The sequence below is a fragment of the Podarcis gaigeae genome, assembly GCF_964106915.1.
Source record: "Podarcis gaigeae genome assembly, chromosome: 11".
Lineage (NCBI taxonomy): Eukaryota > Metazoa > Chordata > Lepidosauria > Squamata > Lacertidae > Podarcis > Podarcis gaigeae.
Genome location: NC_139687.1, coordinates 7,970,955 through 7,987,495, shown reverse-complemented (window position 1 = coordinate 7,987,495; position 16,541 = coordinate 7,970,955).

The following is a 16,541-nucleotide window of genomic DNA, read 5'->3' as shown; positions in this document are numbered from 1 at the left end:
TCAGGCATAGCTTAAACAAGGGCTCCCTGGCTGCCAGTTATAATCCAGACAGAGACACAGTAATGATATATTGATATCTCTAATTTTCCATTTATTTGGTTTCATTGCTTAGAGAAGCTACACTTCCTGTTTGCCACATGATTATAATTTCTGATCAACTGCCGCATGAATGGAATTGAGCCTTGGAAAGACGACTCTGAACAATGTCAAACTGGCATGTTAGACAGCTGCAACCAGAGGGCTTCAGATAAATGTTTTGACTCGAGAACAATTCAATTACTCATCCGGCGGTGATGGGAACTAAATTTGGCTAATGGCTTGTGATCTGATTTTAACCCTTCCAACACTGCTTCCTCTTGTTATAAAGGCTATTATAAAGGCACGAAGGCACCAAGCACTGGAGGATAAATCATGATTCTCCGTTAAGGGTTAACAGGCTCCAAACAATACACAAGCCTCCTGCGTTTCATCTGCTGCTTTACTGTAAAAACAAAGGCAATATTTGCAAAGAGATTTACCGTAGCTCTTTAAAATTTTATGATTGCCAATGCAGTCTCGAAGATGCAATCCCAGGATGAACACAGATCAGCTAGGTAGGGGGCTGTTCTTGGCATTTAATATCCTGACCTTTAGCTATCATAATGGTACAAGATGAAAGAAAAACTGTACCAGCATCACAGACTGGCAGGTTTTACCTAATTGTTGTCTCACTTATTCTTCACACACACTCTCTTTCCCCTCACCCCCACCCCAAGATTAAATGTGAAACCAGCCACTCAGAAATACCCTGGGCTGCAATCATGCTGCAATTTAAAGACACCCCCCCATTTTGTTCTCCAGCCACTGACAGAGCTTTTCACCACCAATTAATTTCACTGGCTGACATTAAGGGTTGGCTGTCATTAAGGAAAGCAAAACAACAACACAAACAAATGTCTAAGCCTCTTTAACAGACTCTGGAAATCTTTTAAGATTTCTTTCTCTCTTAAATTTGTACCCCACCCTATCTCAAAGGAGCCTTCTTATTGGGGCATAGCTAGCTGCTCCGGCACCCAGAGCAGCAGGGGCGGGGTGATCCACCTATGGGGGCGGGGCAATCTGCCCAGAGGGGTGCTGCGGTGAGCTGCCCACGGAGTCCACCTGGCGGATGCAAGACCCACGCTGCTGTTTCAGGCAGCGTGGGGCCCTGAGCCACCGTGTCACTCCCAGGAGAGACACCTGGCTTGGGCGCGCTACAGGCCAGGCGTCACAGTAAGTGCTGCCACCCGCGGTGTGCCATTTTGTCACCCCCTCAGGGATGACACTCTGGGCAAGGCGCAACCCCTGCACCCCCCTTCCTACACCCCTGCCTCTTATGTCTTTCTGTTAAGCTTTTGGTGTCGTCCATTCCTTAGCTGGTAGAGTGCTCAAGGCAGGCATTTAGTTCCCCTTAGAAAACCAACCACTGGGGACCTAAATAGGCCAGATCAGAGGAGCTACTTTTGATGCTTCCAAAGGCTTGGGACCCAATAAGACTTGGAGTCTTTTCCCTTGAGCAAACTAAATAACTCTATGTGGTTTACAAAAATTCATTGACAGTAATGTACAACACCTTCTAATACTTAGTTTTAAATGAGATGTACAGTGCCAAAATAAGAATGGCATACACAACTCAATATCTCATAGCCAAAAAGTCCAAATATTCCTGCAATAAGTCCAAGAGAATAACTCTCTATTTGTATACTTGTTGCTGGTGCAATTCTGATGGAACTCCAACAACGAGATAACCGGATTTCAATCTTTGATTCGTGACTCTTCTTCTGGTTGGTCCAAAAAGGAACTATGCAATGGCAAGTAAATGCTCAACCAAAAAGGTCAGTTCCAACCTCGAAAAGGCACTTTGCTCTCAGCCTTTTCAAAAAAGAGCAACCTGGGAAGGAAAACTCTAACCCTAAACCTCCACTTCCTTGTGGGATATCTTCAAGAGAAGAAAAGGCTACACAAACCCCACACAAATCCAGAGTGGAGTCCCTAAGATGGTTGGATGGCACCTCACACGCCTCCTTCTGACAACTCCTAAGCCAAGCTGGCGCCAAACATATTGCTCTGCTTTCCTTTGGACCACATCAGCGAGGCTGAGAGGAGCATCTTGCCATCTAGGCAGCCCAGGACCAACATACACAATACCCAGTTTTGCGACCTGGAGAGGTGACTTCAGTGCAGCTAACGCAGCCGTTTGACTTCATTCCCAGAGGTGCACTCCATTGTCTCTCAAGACAGACGGATGCCAACAGCGCAATGATAGATAGATGATAGATAGATAGATGATAGATAGATAGATATAGATAGATAGATAGATAGATAGATAGATAGATAGATAGATGATAGATAGATATAGATAGATAGATAGATAGATAGATAGATAGATAGATAGATGATAGATAGATGATAGATAGATAGATAGATAGATAGATGATAGATAGATAGATAGATAGATAGATAGATAGATAGATAGATAGATAGAAGATAGATAGATGATAGGTAGATAGAGATGATAGATGATAGATAGATGATAGGTATAGATAGATGATAGATGATAGATAGATAGATAGATAGATAGATAGATAGATAGATAGATGATAGATATAGATAGATGATAGATAGATAGATAGATAGATAGATAGATAGATAGATGATAGATAGATAGATATAGATAGATGATAGATAGATAGAGAGAGAGAGAGAGATATAGATAGATAGATGATAGATAGATAGATGATAGATGATAGAGATAGATAGATAGATAGATAGATAGATAGATAGATAGATGATAGATAGATATAGATAGATAGATAGATAGATAGATGATAGAGATAGATAGAGATAGATAGATAGATAGATAGATGATAGATAGATAGATAGATGATTGATAGCTATATAGATAGATGATAGATAGATAGATGATAGATAGATAGATAGATGATAGATAGATAGATGATAGATAGATACAGATAGATGATAGATAGATAGATAGATAGATAGATAGATAGATAGATAGATGATAGATAGATAGATAGATGAGAGAGAGAGATATGATAGATAGATGTGTGTGTGTGTGTGTGTGTGTGTGTGAGAGAGAGAGAGAGAGAGAGAGAGAGAGAGAGAGAGAGAGAGAGAGATGATAGATATAGATAGATAGCTAGATAACCCCTGGCCAGATCCCAATCACCACAGGATTGGGAGAACCAATTCTTGAAGTCTGATCACTCACTGCCAGGGCTTTGGTGGTGGTAAATCTCTGTGCCCATACTCCACACAATGAGAAAGTAATACCTAAATGCCATTGCTGTATGTGTTAGTCAGAACTGAAGCATTTGTAGACCACTGCCAAAGAGTGTATGAGTAAGCGAGTCATTGCCCTTTGTAAATTGCCCTGGGAATGATCAATAAGGATGAATGACAGTTTGAAAATGTTTCTAATAAATAAATAAATAGTCATGAGAAAGACTGGCCCTGGCCATGTTAACATTACATGCATCTAGGCTGGAGCATGCTGCGTGCATTTAGATGGATGAAAGGGCTTTTTGCAGCCACCACAGGCAGCGAGCAATGGACAATGGACCCTTAATGAGAGATGGAAATGCTTATAATTATCATCCCTCGAGGTACATACAGCTTCCAGCTACATTCTAGGCAGCTTGGAAAAAATACATTCAGGCCTCCGTTTAATAAACCTGAAATGCTGCCATTTGTTAATGGCTACCATTATAGACGCATGGGACGCGGGTGGCGCTGTGGGTAAAAGCCTCAGCGCCTAGGGCTTGCCGATCGAAAGGTCGGCGGTTCGAATCCCCGCGGCGGGGTGCGCTCCCGTTGCTCGGTCCCAGCGCCTGCCAACCTAGCAGTTTGAAAGCACCCTCGGGTGCAAGTAGATAAATAGGGACCGCTTTCTAGCGGGAAGGTAAACGGCGTTTCCGTGTGCAGCTCTGGCTCGCCAGAGTAGCGATGTCACGCTGGCCACGTGACCCGGAAGTGTCTTCGGACAGCGCTAGCCCCTGGCCTCTTGAGTGAGATGGGCGCACAACCCCAGAGTCTGGCAAGACTGGCCCGTACGGGCAGGGGTACCTTTACCTTTACCTTTTTACCATTATAGACGGCGTTTCTGTGCACTGCTCTGGTTCGCCAGAAGCGGCTTAGTCCTGCTGGCCACATGACCCGGAAGCTGTATGCCGGCTCCCTTGGCCAATAAAGCAAGATGAGCGCTGCAACCCCAGAGTCGGCCATGACTGGACCTAATGGTCAGAGGTCCCTTTACCTTTACCTTTACCATTATAGACAGAACTCCAGAAAAAGAGGCATAAGCTATATTGACTATTATGTTACCGTAACAGTCAGATTCATTAAAAAATTCCTTCCAGTAGCACCTTAGAGACCAACTAAGTTTGTTACTGGTATAAGCTTTCATGTTCATGCACACTTCTTCAGAAACTTCGTTTGTATCTGAAGAAGTGTGTGTGCACACGAAAGCTCATACCAATAACAAACTTAGTTGGTCTCTAAGGTGCTACTGGAAGAATTTTTTTTATTTTGTTTCAACTACGGCAGACCAACACGGCTACCTACCTGTAGTCAGATTCATATCATACTTGCATCACTGAGCAGTCAGTATTTTTTATCTTTCTGCCCTGTGTTGCTGTACAGCCTGGCTGTGGCTCTCCAAGGTCTGGGACAGAGACATTTCCAGCTGTGCTTCCAGGGTCAGTCCCATCATTAGGCAGAATGAAGCAACTGCCTCAGTCAGCAAAAGTTCATTGGCTGGATATATCCTGACACCCTGGCTGCACTTATCTGGCTGAAGGGCAGAGCTGTGTGTGTCACACAGCCTGTCCTGCTCTCCCATAATTCATCTGCTGCCATCAGGCGTAAAAGAGGACACTATCCTGTTATCTAGTATTCAACAGTATGTAACTGTAAAGGTAAAGGTAAAGGTACCCCTGCCCGTACAGGCCAGTCTTGACAGACTCTGGGGTTGTGCGCCCATCTCACTCAAGAGGCCAGGGGCCAGCGCTGTCCGGAGACACTTCCGGGTCACGTGGCCAGCGTGATATCGCTGCTCTGGCGAGCCACGGAAACGCCGTTTACCTTCCCGCTGGTAAGCGGTCCCTATTTATCTACTTGCACCCGGAGGTGCTTTCGAACTGCTAGGTTGGCAGGCGCTGGGACCGAGCAGCGGGAGCGCACCCCGCCGCAGGGATTCGAACCGCCGACCTTTCGATCGGCAAGTCCTAGGCGCTGAGGCTTTAACCCACAGCGCCACCTGCGTCCCACATGTAACTGTAGGCCTGGTCAATTTCTGTAGACGGAACACTGAGGTTCACAATACATTTTTATACCTCTTAAGAGAGTTTTGTGTTTAAGTAATCTACATACCGTATTTTTTGCACCATAACACTCACTTTTTTCCTCCTAGAAAGTAAGGGGAAATGTCTGTGCGTGTTATGGAGGGAATGCCTACGGGTGGCATGCCTACGGATTTTCCTCCTCTAAAAACTACATGCATGTTATGGTCGGGTGCGTGTTATAGAGCGAAAAATACGGTAAATATTTCTAAATTATTTTTTTTAAAAAAAAAGATTAACTGGAGTTGGTAGGATTCATCCTGTGTGTCCTTTCGTTTGGAAAACAATGTATTTCACCATGGGCGAATGCTCAATCCTGCATATTTTTTCCAGAGCCATTGTAAACTCTTTTCATTCCAAATGGTTTCTAGAGACACAAGCAAGAAGAGCTAAACTAGTGAAGAAGGGGAAAAGATTAGGATGAAATGTTATCTTTTGTATGAGAGATGGAGAAAGGGCTAAAAATCTAAATATAGCATAATAACTGTTGACTGGGATATTGATGTTTGGGACGTGTAAATTTCATGCTCATGACAGGCAGAGAATGTTCTCTGCCATTTTCCATATGCTTCTTTTATCTTTTACTCCCAGTCTTTTCTAATCAATGGAAGATTAAAGTACCACTTTGAAAGGCCACAACATGAACATCTTAAAATGCTCAGTGCTTGTACTTAGAACAAACAATAACCTTCAACCACTTCTTTCACATAGTATGTTTTGTTTACTATTTGTAAATTTTCCAGCACCAGAAAGAAAACCCAGAGGTGTGCCTAGGGTCCCTTTGCGTCTTTGGCAAGAAGCTGTATCAGCACCCCTCCGAATAGGAAGAAATCAATTTTCTGCAATAGCCACATTAGAAAGGTACTCAAAGCATCTGGAGTGAAAGCAAGTTGAGTGAAATATACTTGGAGTCGAGAGTGGATTTCATGCTCTTTATTCAGCTCATAGTGGTGAGGAAGAATGGAAGTTCCCCCAGAATGTCTGCTTTATATACATTATTTACACAATGGGCCCCACATGATTGGCTAATTCTGGGATTCACCTGTAGGCCAATCAGGTTGTGGATTCACTTCCACCTGGAGCTAGATTGGGTGGCTCCTGTGGACCAATCAGATTGCTGCATTCTGGACCCTCTTGTTCTAGGACCAATCAGACTGCTGCATTCTGAATCCTATTGTTCTAGGACCAATCAGACTGCTGCCTTTTGGATCCTATTCAACTCAGTACATAACATTGAGGAAGAGCAAAAAAAATTCATGCAGCTTTGTGTTGTGGTGTGAGAAGGATGAGAAGCCTTCCCACATTTAATCTCATCACAATAGCAGTGTTGTGGTGCCAGACACATATGCCTCATGCACTCCATAGTCTGATAAGTGATTTGGGGGTGGGGTGGGCCTGCATCCACAGCAGGGGCTGGTTTCCACCAACCCCTAGGCATGCCTCTGAGCAAACCAGTTAGACTTTGCAATTCGCAAAACTTGGGCAAGGATACAATTTGAAAGTTCACAAAACTGTTGGTGACAGATAATTTGCACGATCAGGACTGACGGATGATCGCCTGGGTTAAATAAGCAGCCAAATTAGCATACAGTGGTACCTCGGGTTACATACGCTTCAGGTTACAGACTCCGCTAACCCAGAAAGAGTACCTCAGGTTAAGAACTTTGCTTCAGGATGAGAACAGAAATCGCGCAGCAGTGGTGCGGCAGCAGGAGGTGCGGCAGCAGGAGGAGGTGCTTCAGGTTAAGAACGGACCTCTGAAACAAATTAAGTACATAACCAGAGGTACCACTGTATTGAAACCTGAGGTGGTAGAGTGGACTTTACCACTTCCCTAAAAGGTAAAGGTAAAGGTACCCCTGCCCGTACGGGCCAGTCTTGACAGACTCTGGGGTTGTGCGCCCATCTCACTCAAGAGGCCAGGGGCCAGCTGTGGGAAAATGATTGCTTGTACATGAGAGCATAAGCAAGGTTCTTATTGTTACAGGGTGATTTCATAGCTAGAAGCATCCTTGGAGCATGAACAGTGCGTGGACAGCTCGTGCTGTCCTATATGATTGGCTAACGTGGCATGGCCTGATCTAGTGCGAAGGTCCTTATCTGCTTGCTAGAACAAATTGCTTGGCTTGTATTTTGTATCTTTCTGATTTCACACAATAAAAGCTGTGCTGCATGAGCCCTAGGGGCGGCCATATTTCGGAACCTACTATGGTGTGAGACTGATTTTTCCTTGAATGCCGAGCTGCAACTCGACAATTGGTGCCCCGTGTGAGGCCTTCGGACTTCACGTTGTCTTATTCAGCGCTCACCAACACGTCGTTCATCCACGTAGTGGATCCCTGATGAGTGCTCCCGTGTGATTTCTTTCGGACTTCATGCTGTTTTACAACGTTCAGCCTCACCTCGCCTGCCAGGACTGCAGACGCGTCGTTCATCCACGTTGTGGATCCCCGGTGAGAGCTCCCGTGTGAATGTGATTCTGGACTACGTTACGGATTTATCAGCACTTATCTCCGCCCGGACAGGGCAAAAGGCGCCTCCCTCATCCTCCTAAGGATCCCTCCGGTAAGTGCTCCCTGCTCTTTTGCAACTCTTGCAATCATGGGAAAGTCTCTCTCTGCACCACAGAAAAAATTTTATAAAGACCTTAAATTCCTTTTGGCCAGTAACAACCTTGCTGTTCAGAAAGCTGACCTTAAGTCCCTTATAATAGCCCTGGACACTCACTGTCCCTGGTTCCCCCAGGACGGAAATTATGCGTTAGACGATTGGAAAAAAATTGGACACTTCTTTCAAAATCATCCTCAGATTGATGTCAAAGTTTTGCATGCCTGGTCTAACGTCTACAAAGCTATGTCGTGCTTAACTCCTTCAAACATTCTTCTGGCTGCCGCAACAGCTTCTTCGCCTGCCCTCCCAGCTCCCGCTTTGCCTGCCTCAAACCTGCCTCCTAAACCACCGGACATTTGCCCTTCGGCTCCTCCTGTCACTCCCCTGCATTCTTCAAATTCTGCAGCACCCCCCGCTCTTCCACCTCCTCCGCCCAAGGCATCTGGCACCGCTTCCACCCCACTTCAAGAATCTCTTCGCGCCGCTGCTCCGTTGCTAGCTTTTGATTCTACAACTCCTAATCTTTTTCCTGTGATTGCTCCTGCCGCGCCAGGGGGAGGCCCAGCCCGGCACGAACAGTTTGATTTGAGATTCATAAAAGAACTGTATTCCTCTGTCCAGAACAATGGCTTGCAATCTCCTTACACCTTGGGCTTGTTTGCCACTATTTTTCAACAAAATTTGATACCAGAGGATGTTAAGCTGTTGGCCCGCACTGTAATGCAGCCTCATCAAATGATTTTGTTTATACAAGCTTGGCACTGGGCCTGCCAACGTCGTGCAGATGGGATTAGGAATAATCTTAATAATGTTGCATTGGCTAATCATCAGGCTGCTTTGGCTGCTGCCGCTGCTGGTGCCGCACCACCGCAACCCCCCGTCATGTTAACCCAAGCTGATGTCCTCGATGGATTAACGGGAGGAGGCAATTTTCTTACTGCTGCCCAACAACTAACTCTCGATCCTCAATATTGGGAGGCCACTACGGCTGCTGCTCAGGAGGCCTTGGCTTCTGTCCCTGATGACAAAACTGAGCGCGATGGCCGATGGGGGAGCGTTAGACAAGGTCCTACAGAGCCCTATGGACAATTTGTCGATCGCTTGTATAACACCCTTAAACGGCAAGTTCAGGACGTAGCAGCCCAAGCAGTGATTGTCCGCCAGCTTGCGTTTGATAATGCGAATGAGGACTGTAAGCAAGCACTACGCCCTTTGCTGGCAACTCCCAATGTAGCCATTGCAGATATGCTTAAAGCCTGCCAATCGGTGGGGACTGAGATACATAAAGCTCGCTTGCTAGCCGCAGCTCTATCCTCCACTGTGTCCAAAAATCCTGCAAAGGATAAAACCTGCTATGGATGTGGCAAAGTGGGCCATTTTCGTGCACAGTGCAGATCTAATACAGAGCAAAGTCGTCCTAGCACAAAATGCCCCATTTGCAAAAAAGGTTTCCACTGGGCCAATCAGTGTCGCTCCGCCACGCCTCAACAGAACCAGCAAAATCAACCGACGGGAAACCGGCAGTCGGGCCCACCCCGGGCCCAGGCTCAACAATAGGGGATCCAGCGCATTCTCCAGCCATCTCACCTCCGGCCTTGCCCCGCCTCCTTTTAATTCAGGACTTATACCTGCCAGTCCCCTATGTACCACACCAAGTCAGAGTGTCATTAGAGGCTGGTTTTTCTTCTTCAGCACAGTGCCTTGTTTTTCCACTGTCAGAGGTTTTGCAGCATGGGATTCACCTTGTTCCAGATGTTTTACATGGATTACAACAAAATGACCCCTATGTGACTGTATTTTCTGATCGCCAGGCACGTTTGCAATCAGGTTCTCCTATAGCAAAGCTCATATGCGTCCCAGGGCCAACCCAGGACCATGACCCCCTTGTTGCTGCTACCTTCCCAGTCACAGAGAAGCGTCCAAAGATCCAGATGACCCTTGGGGGTCGCACGATTGAAGGGGTTTTGGACACGGGGGCAGACTGTTCTGTGATTGCTATTAAGGATTGGCCCTCCGCCTGGCCACTTGAGCCAGCTTCTTCTGTTATTGGCGTTGGTGGCGCTGCAGCTGCCCGACGCAGCAGGAACCCTATTTTGATTCAAGGCTCACAAGGCTTTGAGATGACTATCTTACCACTGGTTCTGGACATTCCCGTCTCCCTTTGGGGGCGAGATCTGCTTGCTGCAGCGGAAACTACAATTTCTACAAATTTATGCTGAGGGCTGCCCCTGCCATGCCCCGGACTGCGCTTTCTCTCTGCTGGACCACAGACACCCCCGTATGGGTGGATCAGTGGCCCTTGCCTAGACAGAAGCTTGCAGTGGCAGCCCAGTTAATTACGGAACAACTTGAACTGGGGCATATTGAACCTTCCACCAGCCCATGGAATACACCCATCTTTGTCATCAGAAAAAAGGCATCTGGACAATACCGTCTTTTGCACGATTTACGAAGGGTTAACAACCAATTGTGCCCTATGGGGACCTTCCAACCTGGCATCCTAAATCCCAACATGTTGCCACAAGACCATCAGCTTGCAGTCATCGATCTCAAGGACTGTTTTTTTTCTATCCCTTTGGCACCACAAGACAGACAGCGTTTTGCATTCACCTGCTCTTGTATCCCCACAATAAAGATTTTACGCCTGCTGAACTTCATTTCCGGAAGGAGGAAGTATTGCAACGCCCTTTAGTGTCTTACAGGTTGCTTCCAGATCCACAGTGGAAGGGTCCAACTTCCTTGATTTCCTGGGGTCGCGGGTTTGCGGCAATTGACGTAGACGGAGTTCCCCGATGGGTTCCAGCCCGCTGCGTTCGACCCTGGCGCTCTTCTGTTGCCTCGTCTTCGCCCAAGGAGACACCAGCACCTTGAAACCGTATTTTACGCTGTTTGCCAGTGATGACCTCTCACCTGACCTCAACCCGCATTGCAGTTGGAGACATCGCCATATTGATGTGCCCTGGATAAAGTCAGCTTCCACAGCGGTTCCAGTGTTTCCTGGCACGTTGAAAGGCCGTCTTCAACCCTATCGCGTTGGCCCCCCTTCCCCCTGGGAAGCCACCGTTTCTACCACTTATCGTTACAGTTTTGCCGCCTCTTGTCTGGGAAATGAACCTGGCTTTGAAGGATGCCCTCGTCAGACCGGCATCGCTTGGGTTTTGCCCCCCAATAGCGACCATCCCATCTGTGTCTCCACGTTTCGTTGGGTTTGGATTTTTGGCTCAACAGTGCACGGAGCAGTACATGAGGCCTATTTACAGCAAATGGGCTCCTGTATCTGCAGGAATGGCTGTGTGGCTTCTCCTGGTTTGTGGTTTTTACATGCCAACAATCGAGCCCTTGCCCTCTCTGGATTGGACTTACAGTCACGAAATATCACGCAGGTTGCTCGGAAACAGCTATTGGAATAATTTACCATTCTCACCCTTATTGCCCCCCCGAGCAACCAATATGGCATCATCCTGAGTGGCCCCACAATTCCACTTCAAACGGATGGAGCCTCTCCGTGAACTTTGTAAAACGCCGCTTTCGTCGTGCTGCTTTTTTGCAGAAGGCCAGGAGGCCTGAACTTTATCATCAGATTTGGACTAACAATACTTACGTTAGAGACATTAATCATTTTGCTTCTATGCTTAACCTTTCTGATTGTTGGATGTGTATGCATATCCCTCCTCAATCAAAAAGATCTGGCATTCTATTACATGGTATTCCTATAAATGCTTCATATAAGATTAGCAATAATATGAAGGACAATCGCATAAGTTTACCTCCTGTATTTCTATCGCTTGTAGAATTAGCTCCTTATTGTTTTCATTTTAATCACAATAGCAAAAAATTTTTAGGTCATTATCCATATTGTAATTGGACACATGAATACATTAATGGATCTTCTTGTTTTCTTAATGTTACAACCATGAGTGGCAGACCAAAGGTTTTAATTAATAATGTCACAACTTACATGACCTATGAACAACAAGCTGCGTGTAGAGACTTTTATGTTTGGTTCGACTGGATGAGAAAGAGCAGCAGAACTACATGTTTGCTTCAATCTGATTTATGGTTATTTTGTGGCACACGTGCCTACAAAGAAATCCCCTCTGCCTTTTCTGGTACCTGCACGTTAGGTATAGTAGTACCCTTGGTATATAAAATAGATAAGCTCCCAGCGGTCCGTTTGCGTAACAGAAGGGAAGTACTATCACCTATTTCTCAATATACAGGGACGGCCATCTCTAGGTCCCTTCTGCCTTCTTTAGGTGCAGCCATGAATTACCGTGATTTGCATAAATTGGCAAACTGGACAGAAAATTTGTTTAATTCCACCATTTTGGCTTTAAAAATGATTAACAAAGAAATATCAGAAATAAGAAATGTAGTTCTTCAACATCATTATGCTTTAGATGTGATCCTTGCTTCTAAAGGTGGAATTTGTGCCTTAGCCCCACACGGAAACGCCGTTTACCTTCCCGCTAGAAAGCGGTCCCTATTTATCTACTTGCACCCGGAGGTGCTTTCGAACTGCTAGGTTGGCAGGCGCTGGGACCGAGCAGCGGGAGCGCACCCCGCCGCAGGGATTCGAACCGCCGACCTTTCAATCGGCAAGTCCTAGGCGCTGAGGCTTTAACCCACAGCGCCACCTGCGTCCCTACCACTTCCCTATATTTAAACAAATCAAAACAAACCGTTGTACAAATAAAACAACAAGCATCTCAGAGCAAAAGTGTTAGGCCAGCCCTCTTCTTGCTTACAAATAAGGTTTTTACATAAGAGAGGATTAACAATGTGATTTTGATCCATGTACACAATACACTTTTTTCTGTGCCAATAAAGGAGGTTGACTGATTGATTAACAATGTGATTACCCCTGCTGCAGAAGTGGCACATGCTATCACCTCATATTAAGACCAAGCCTCAATTTCAACCTTCTTTATTAATGTTGCTGTTGCTTCAAGCATAGGCCATAAGAGTTACTATATGAGGACCCTCCTTATGCATATCTAATTCAGCATACTGTTTCCCACAGTAGTGAATCTATGGGAAGCTCACCAGCAGAGCATGTGTGCAATAGCTTGCACCCACTGCTGTTCCCCACTTAAAGGTAAAGGTACCCCTGCCCATACGGGCCAGTCGTGTCCGACTCTAGGGTTGTGCACACATCTCACTTAAGAGGCCGGGGGCCAGCGCTGTCCGCAGACACTTCCGGGTCACGTGGCCAGTGTGATGAAGCTGCTCTGGCGAGCCAGCACCAGCGCAGCACACGGAAACACCGTTTACCTTCCCGCTATAAAGCGGTACCTATTTATCTACTTCCACTTAAGGGTGCTTTCGAACTGCTAGGTGGGCAGGAGCTGGGACCGAAAGACGGGAGCTCACCCCGCCGCTGGGATTCGAACCGCCAACCATGTGATCGGCAAGCCCTAGGCGCTGAGGTTTTACCCACAGCGCCACTCGCGTTCCCCACTTACTGGTACTCAAAGGCACGGCGCCTCTGATCCTGGCAGCGTGGTCCTGACCTTCCTATACCAAACTAAGCTTGAGCTGTCATCATTTTCATAGCACGCTTTTGACAGGGACAAATGACAAAATCAAACAGCCACGATTCAATTATAAAGCACTTCAAATTCACCTGGTAGATTTAGCCACACAGCTCTTTAATCACCAGACACGTTCATGGCATGTTAATAGCAGGGGTGAAATTAATCAAGTGAGCTTTTCCCTAATGGACTCTTGTGGGACAGAATTGGAGACAGGCCAAATCACATGGAGGAGAGGGAAATCACCAATGACATCAAGCTGCTATTCCCCCTCCTCACAAACTTCCCAACTTTGCTTCTTGTGTCTCCCCCCCACTCCCCACAAACCTACTGCCTGTTAATGCAAAGCACAAGACTAGCAGTGGCTGAAAACCTATCAGTAATGCTTTTTGAAACCAGTTTACATTGGGCACAAATCTGCCAACTAATTTATATATCTCTACAGTGGAGGGGCCTACACACAAACCCCTCCACAGGTTGAAATAACATGTGGATGAATCTCTGGGGCCACCAAGTCTAGTTCTGCCTGCCAGTGTTGGGGTGCTCCACTGATTTATGTGAAAGGATTTGTGTGGGCAGAGCTCTTCCATTATTAACAGTGAACATTCCCAAAATGGCATTTGTGAGCACACAGACATCCGGAAATTTGTTCTGCCAGTGATTTCCTTCTACATTCTACACAGGAGAAAGAAGCCAGTCAACGCCAGATAAAAAATAGCTGTAAATCTGACATCAAAACTGGCATTATATTCATTAAAATAAAATTTAAAAAGCAGGGAACATTTCAGTCTCCCAGCATACTCTGTCACTGGACCAGTGTGAGGGCCAGATTGTGGGACTATGTCCAAGGCCCATGCAGTCAAGGCCCCCAAATGAGGTGGCATCAGTGGCAGATTGTGAAGCAGTAGGAAGTGAAGTGTTGTGCCGCCATTCAAATTGAAAGCATTTCCCCAGAGTTATGAGAAGTATGGCAAGCGGAATAGTCACACGTGTGTGGTGGTGTGGAATCACAGAGCCACCCTCCTGACAGTGTCATTACTGCTGCTTGCCTGAACAGGGCTGGGGCAGGGCAGTTGTTATGTACTGAAGTTCTCACCCTGGGCCAGCAGGAGGATACTGTATTATTATTGTTATTATTACTTTATTTACGGCTATTAGCCCATAAAATATGTACAAACATAAAAACACAGAAGCATAAAAACCAATACATCTAACAACAGAAGGGGAACACCACGATGCAAGGGTGGTCATTGAACAGTGACAGTAACGGCTTGGGGCCCGGAAGGATCCAAGAGACGGTTCACAGAAAAAGGAGAACTGGAGACGAGATCCGTCATGCACTCTCATCATGACTGTCCGATTAGTTTTTGTTGTTGTTGTTGTTTTTTGGTGGTTTTTGTGTGTGAGATAACCGCATTCAGGAATCTCGCCACCTGCAGAGTTACAGAAGGATCTGTATCCTGCAAGAGCAGTGCGGCATGTGACTCAACAGGCCTGCCAACCAAGTGCAGTAAAGCAGGACCCAGGAATTTAGTCCTAGCTATGCTATGTGAGGGACAGTTGAACATTATATGAGGAAGAGATTCAACTGTTTTCCCGTCACACTCGCATAGCGGAGACACCAAACCCTTGGAAAATCTGTAGCTCAACAGGTTCGATGGAAAAACATTGAACCTTGCACGAATAAATGCAAGTCGGTGTGGTACAGATGAAAGAGATGACATGTATGATGGAAGGCCAAGTGGTGGGGTTATTCCGTGATACCTGGGGGAGCAGACACCCCCACCCCTGGAGAGGTTGTGTTGACGGATACTGTAGATAGTTATGCAAATAAGGGATCGAAAGTGACGTTCAGTGATTGGATAGTTTTAGAAAATTGTTACAGTTACGTTGTACTGGAGCTCTATATAAGCAGGCTGACTGAACCCTTCAGTTCAGTTCTGTCCTGGCCTGTGAATAAACAAGAGCTGTTTGAAGAATCACTGTGTCATCTGATATGTTCACCAACAATGTAACAGCAGTGGCAAGACTGGGGTCATGTGGATTCACTGGCAGGGTCAGATTAATTACAGCAGTGCATGTGTGAGGCCTAGCCACGCTGCTGACCTGCCCCAGCCCTGTCTAGGTAAGCAGTGGCAATGCCAGTGTCAGAAAGGCAATTCTGCCCCAACATACGCAATGCTACTGAAGCTGAACACAGGCATCACAGATGGGCCCCCTCACACAGGGACCCCAACAGCACCTCTGCACAGACTTCAAGATAGGTGTTCTCAAAACAAAGGAACTTCAAAAGCTGAATTATAGTTTATCAAAAGGTTTCGTTTACTGCCTGTGGCAGGAATTGGAATAACTCTTTATTATCACACTACATGTGTTGATTCGCTTGCCAATTATCTCCAGTAGTAGTTTCTAAATGGCCACTGTTGGTAACTGTTGTTTTCTGTAATTAACTTCTCTCTAACCTCACTGTCTGTACACACACAGAGAGACACTGTGTGTGTGTATTGAGGTGGACTGTAGTCCATGAAAGCGTATGTGTCATGGACTGGCTGGAAGCAGAGAAGTGGTGGGAAGCTGGGGAACCCCAAGGGGAAAAGACTCAGAGTCCATGGATTGGTGGTGGGACAGTGCTGAGTGGTCAGAGGGAGCAGAGAAGAGGGAGGAGGGGGTGTTGGAAACTGAAGAGGCAAGAGGGTTTAGTGAGCAGGAAGAGGCTGTGGAAGACAGCAATCCGGAATCAGAGGCAGAAACTGAGGCTGGAGAGGAGTGGGGCCAAGAGACAGAGATGAGACAGGCTGCTGAGGAAGCTAGGGAGTCTCCCCCTCCTGCTGTGACCAGCTCCCCTGCCCATCCCCTTTTCTCGCAGAACCCACAGAGGTATGAAGAGGGCGGAGCAAAGACAGGCAAGATGAAGGAGTCTTAGATTGCTTGGGAAGGAACCAAGGGAGGAGGAGACTTAAGAGCAGTGTCATCGAGTTGCGCCCAACATTGGGGGGGGGGGGCTGTCGCACATGCATGA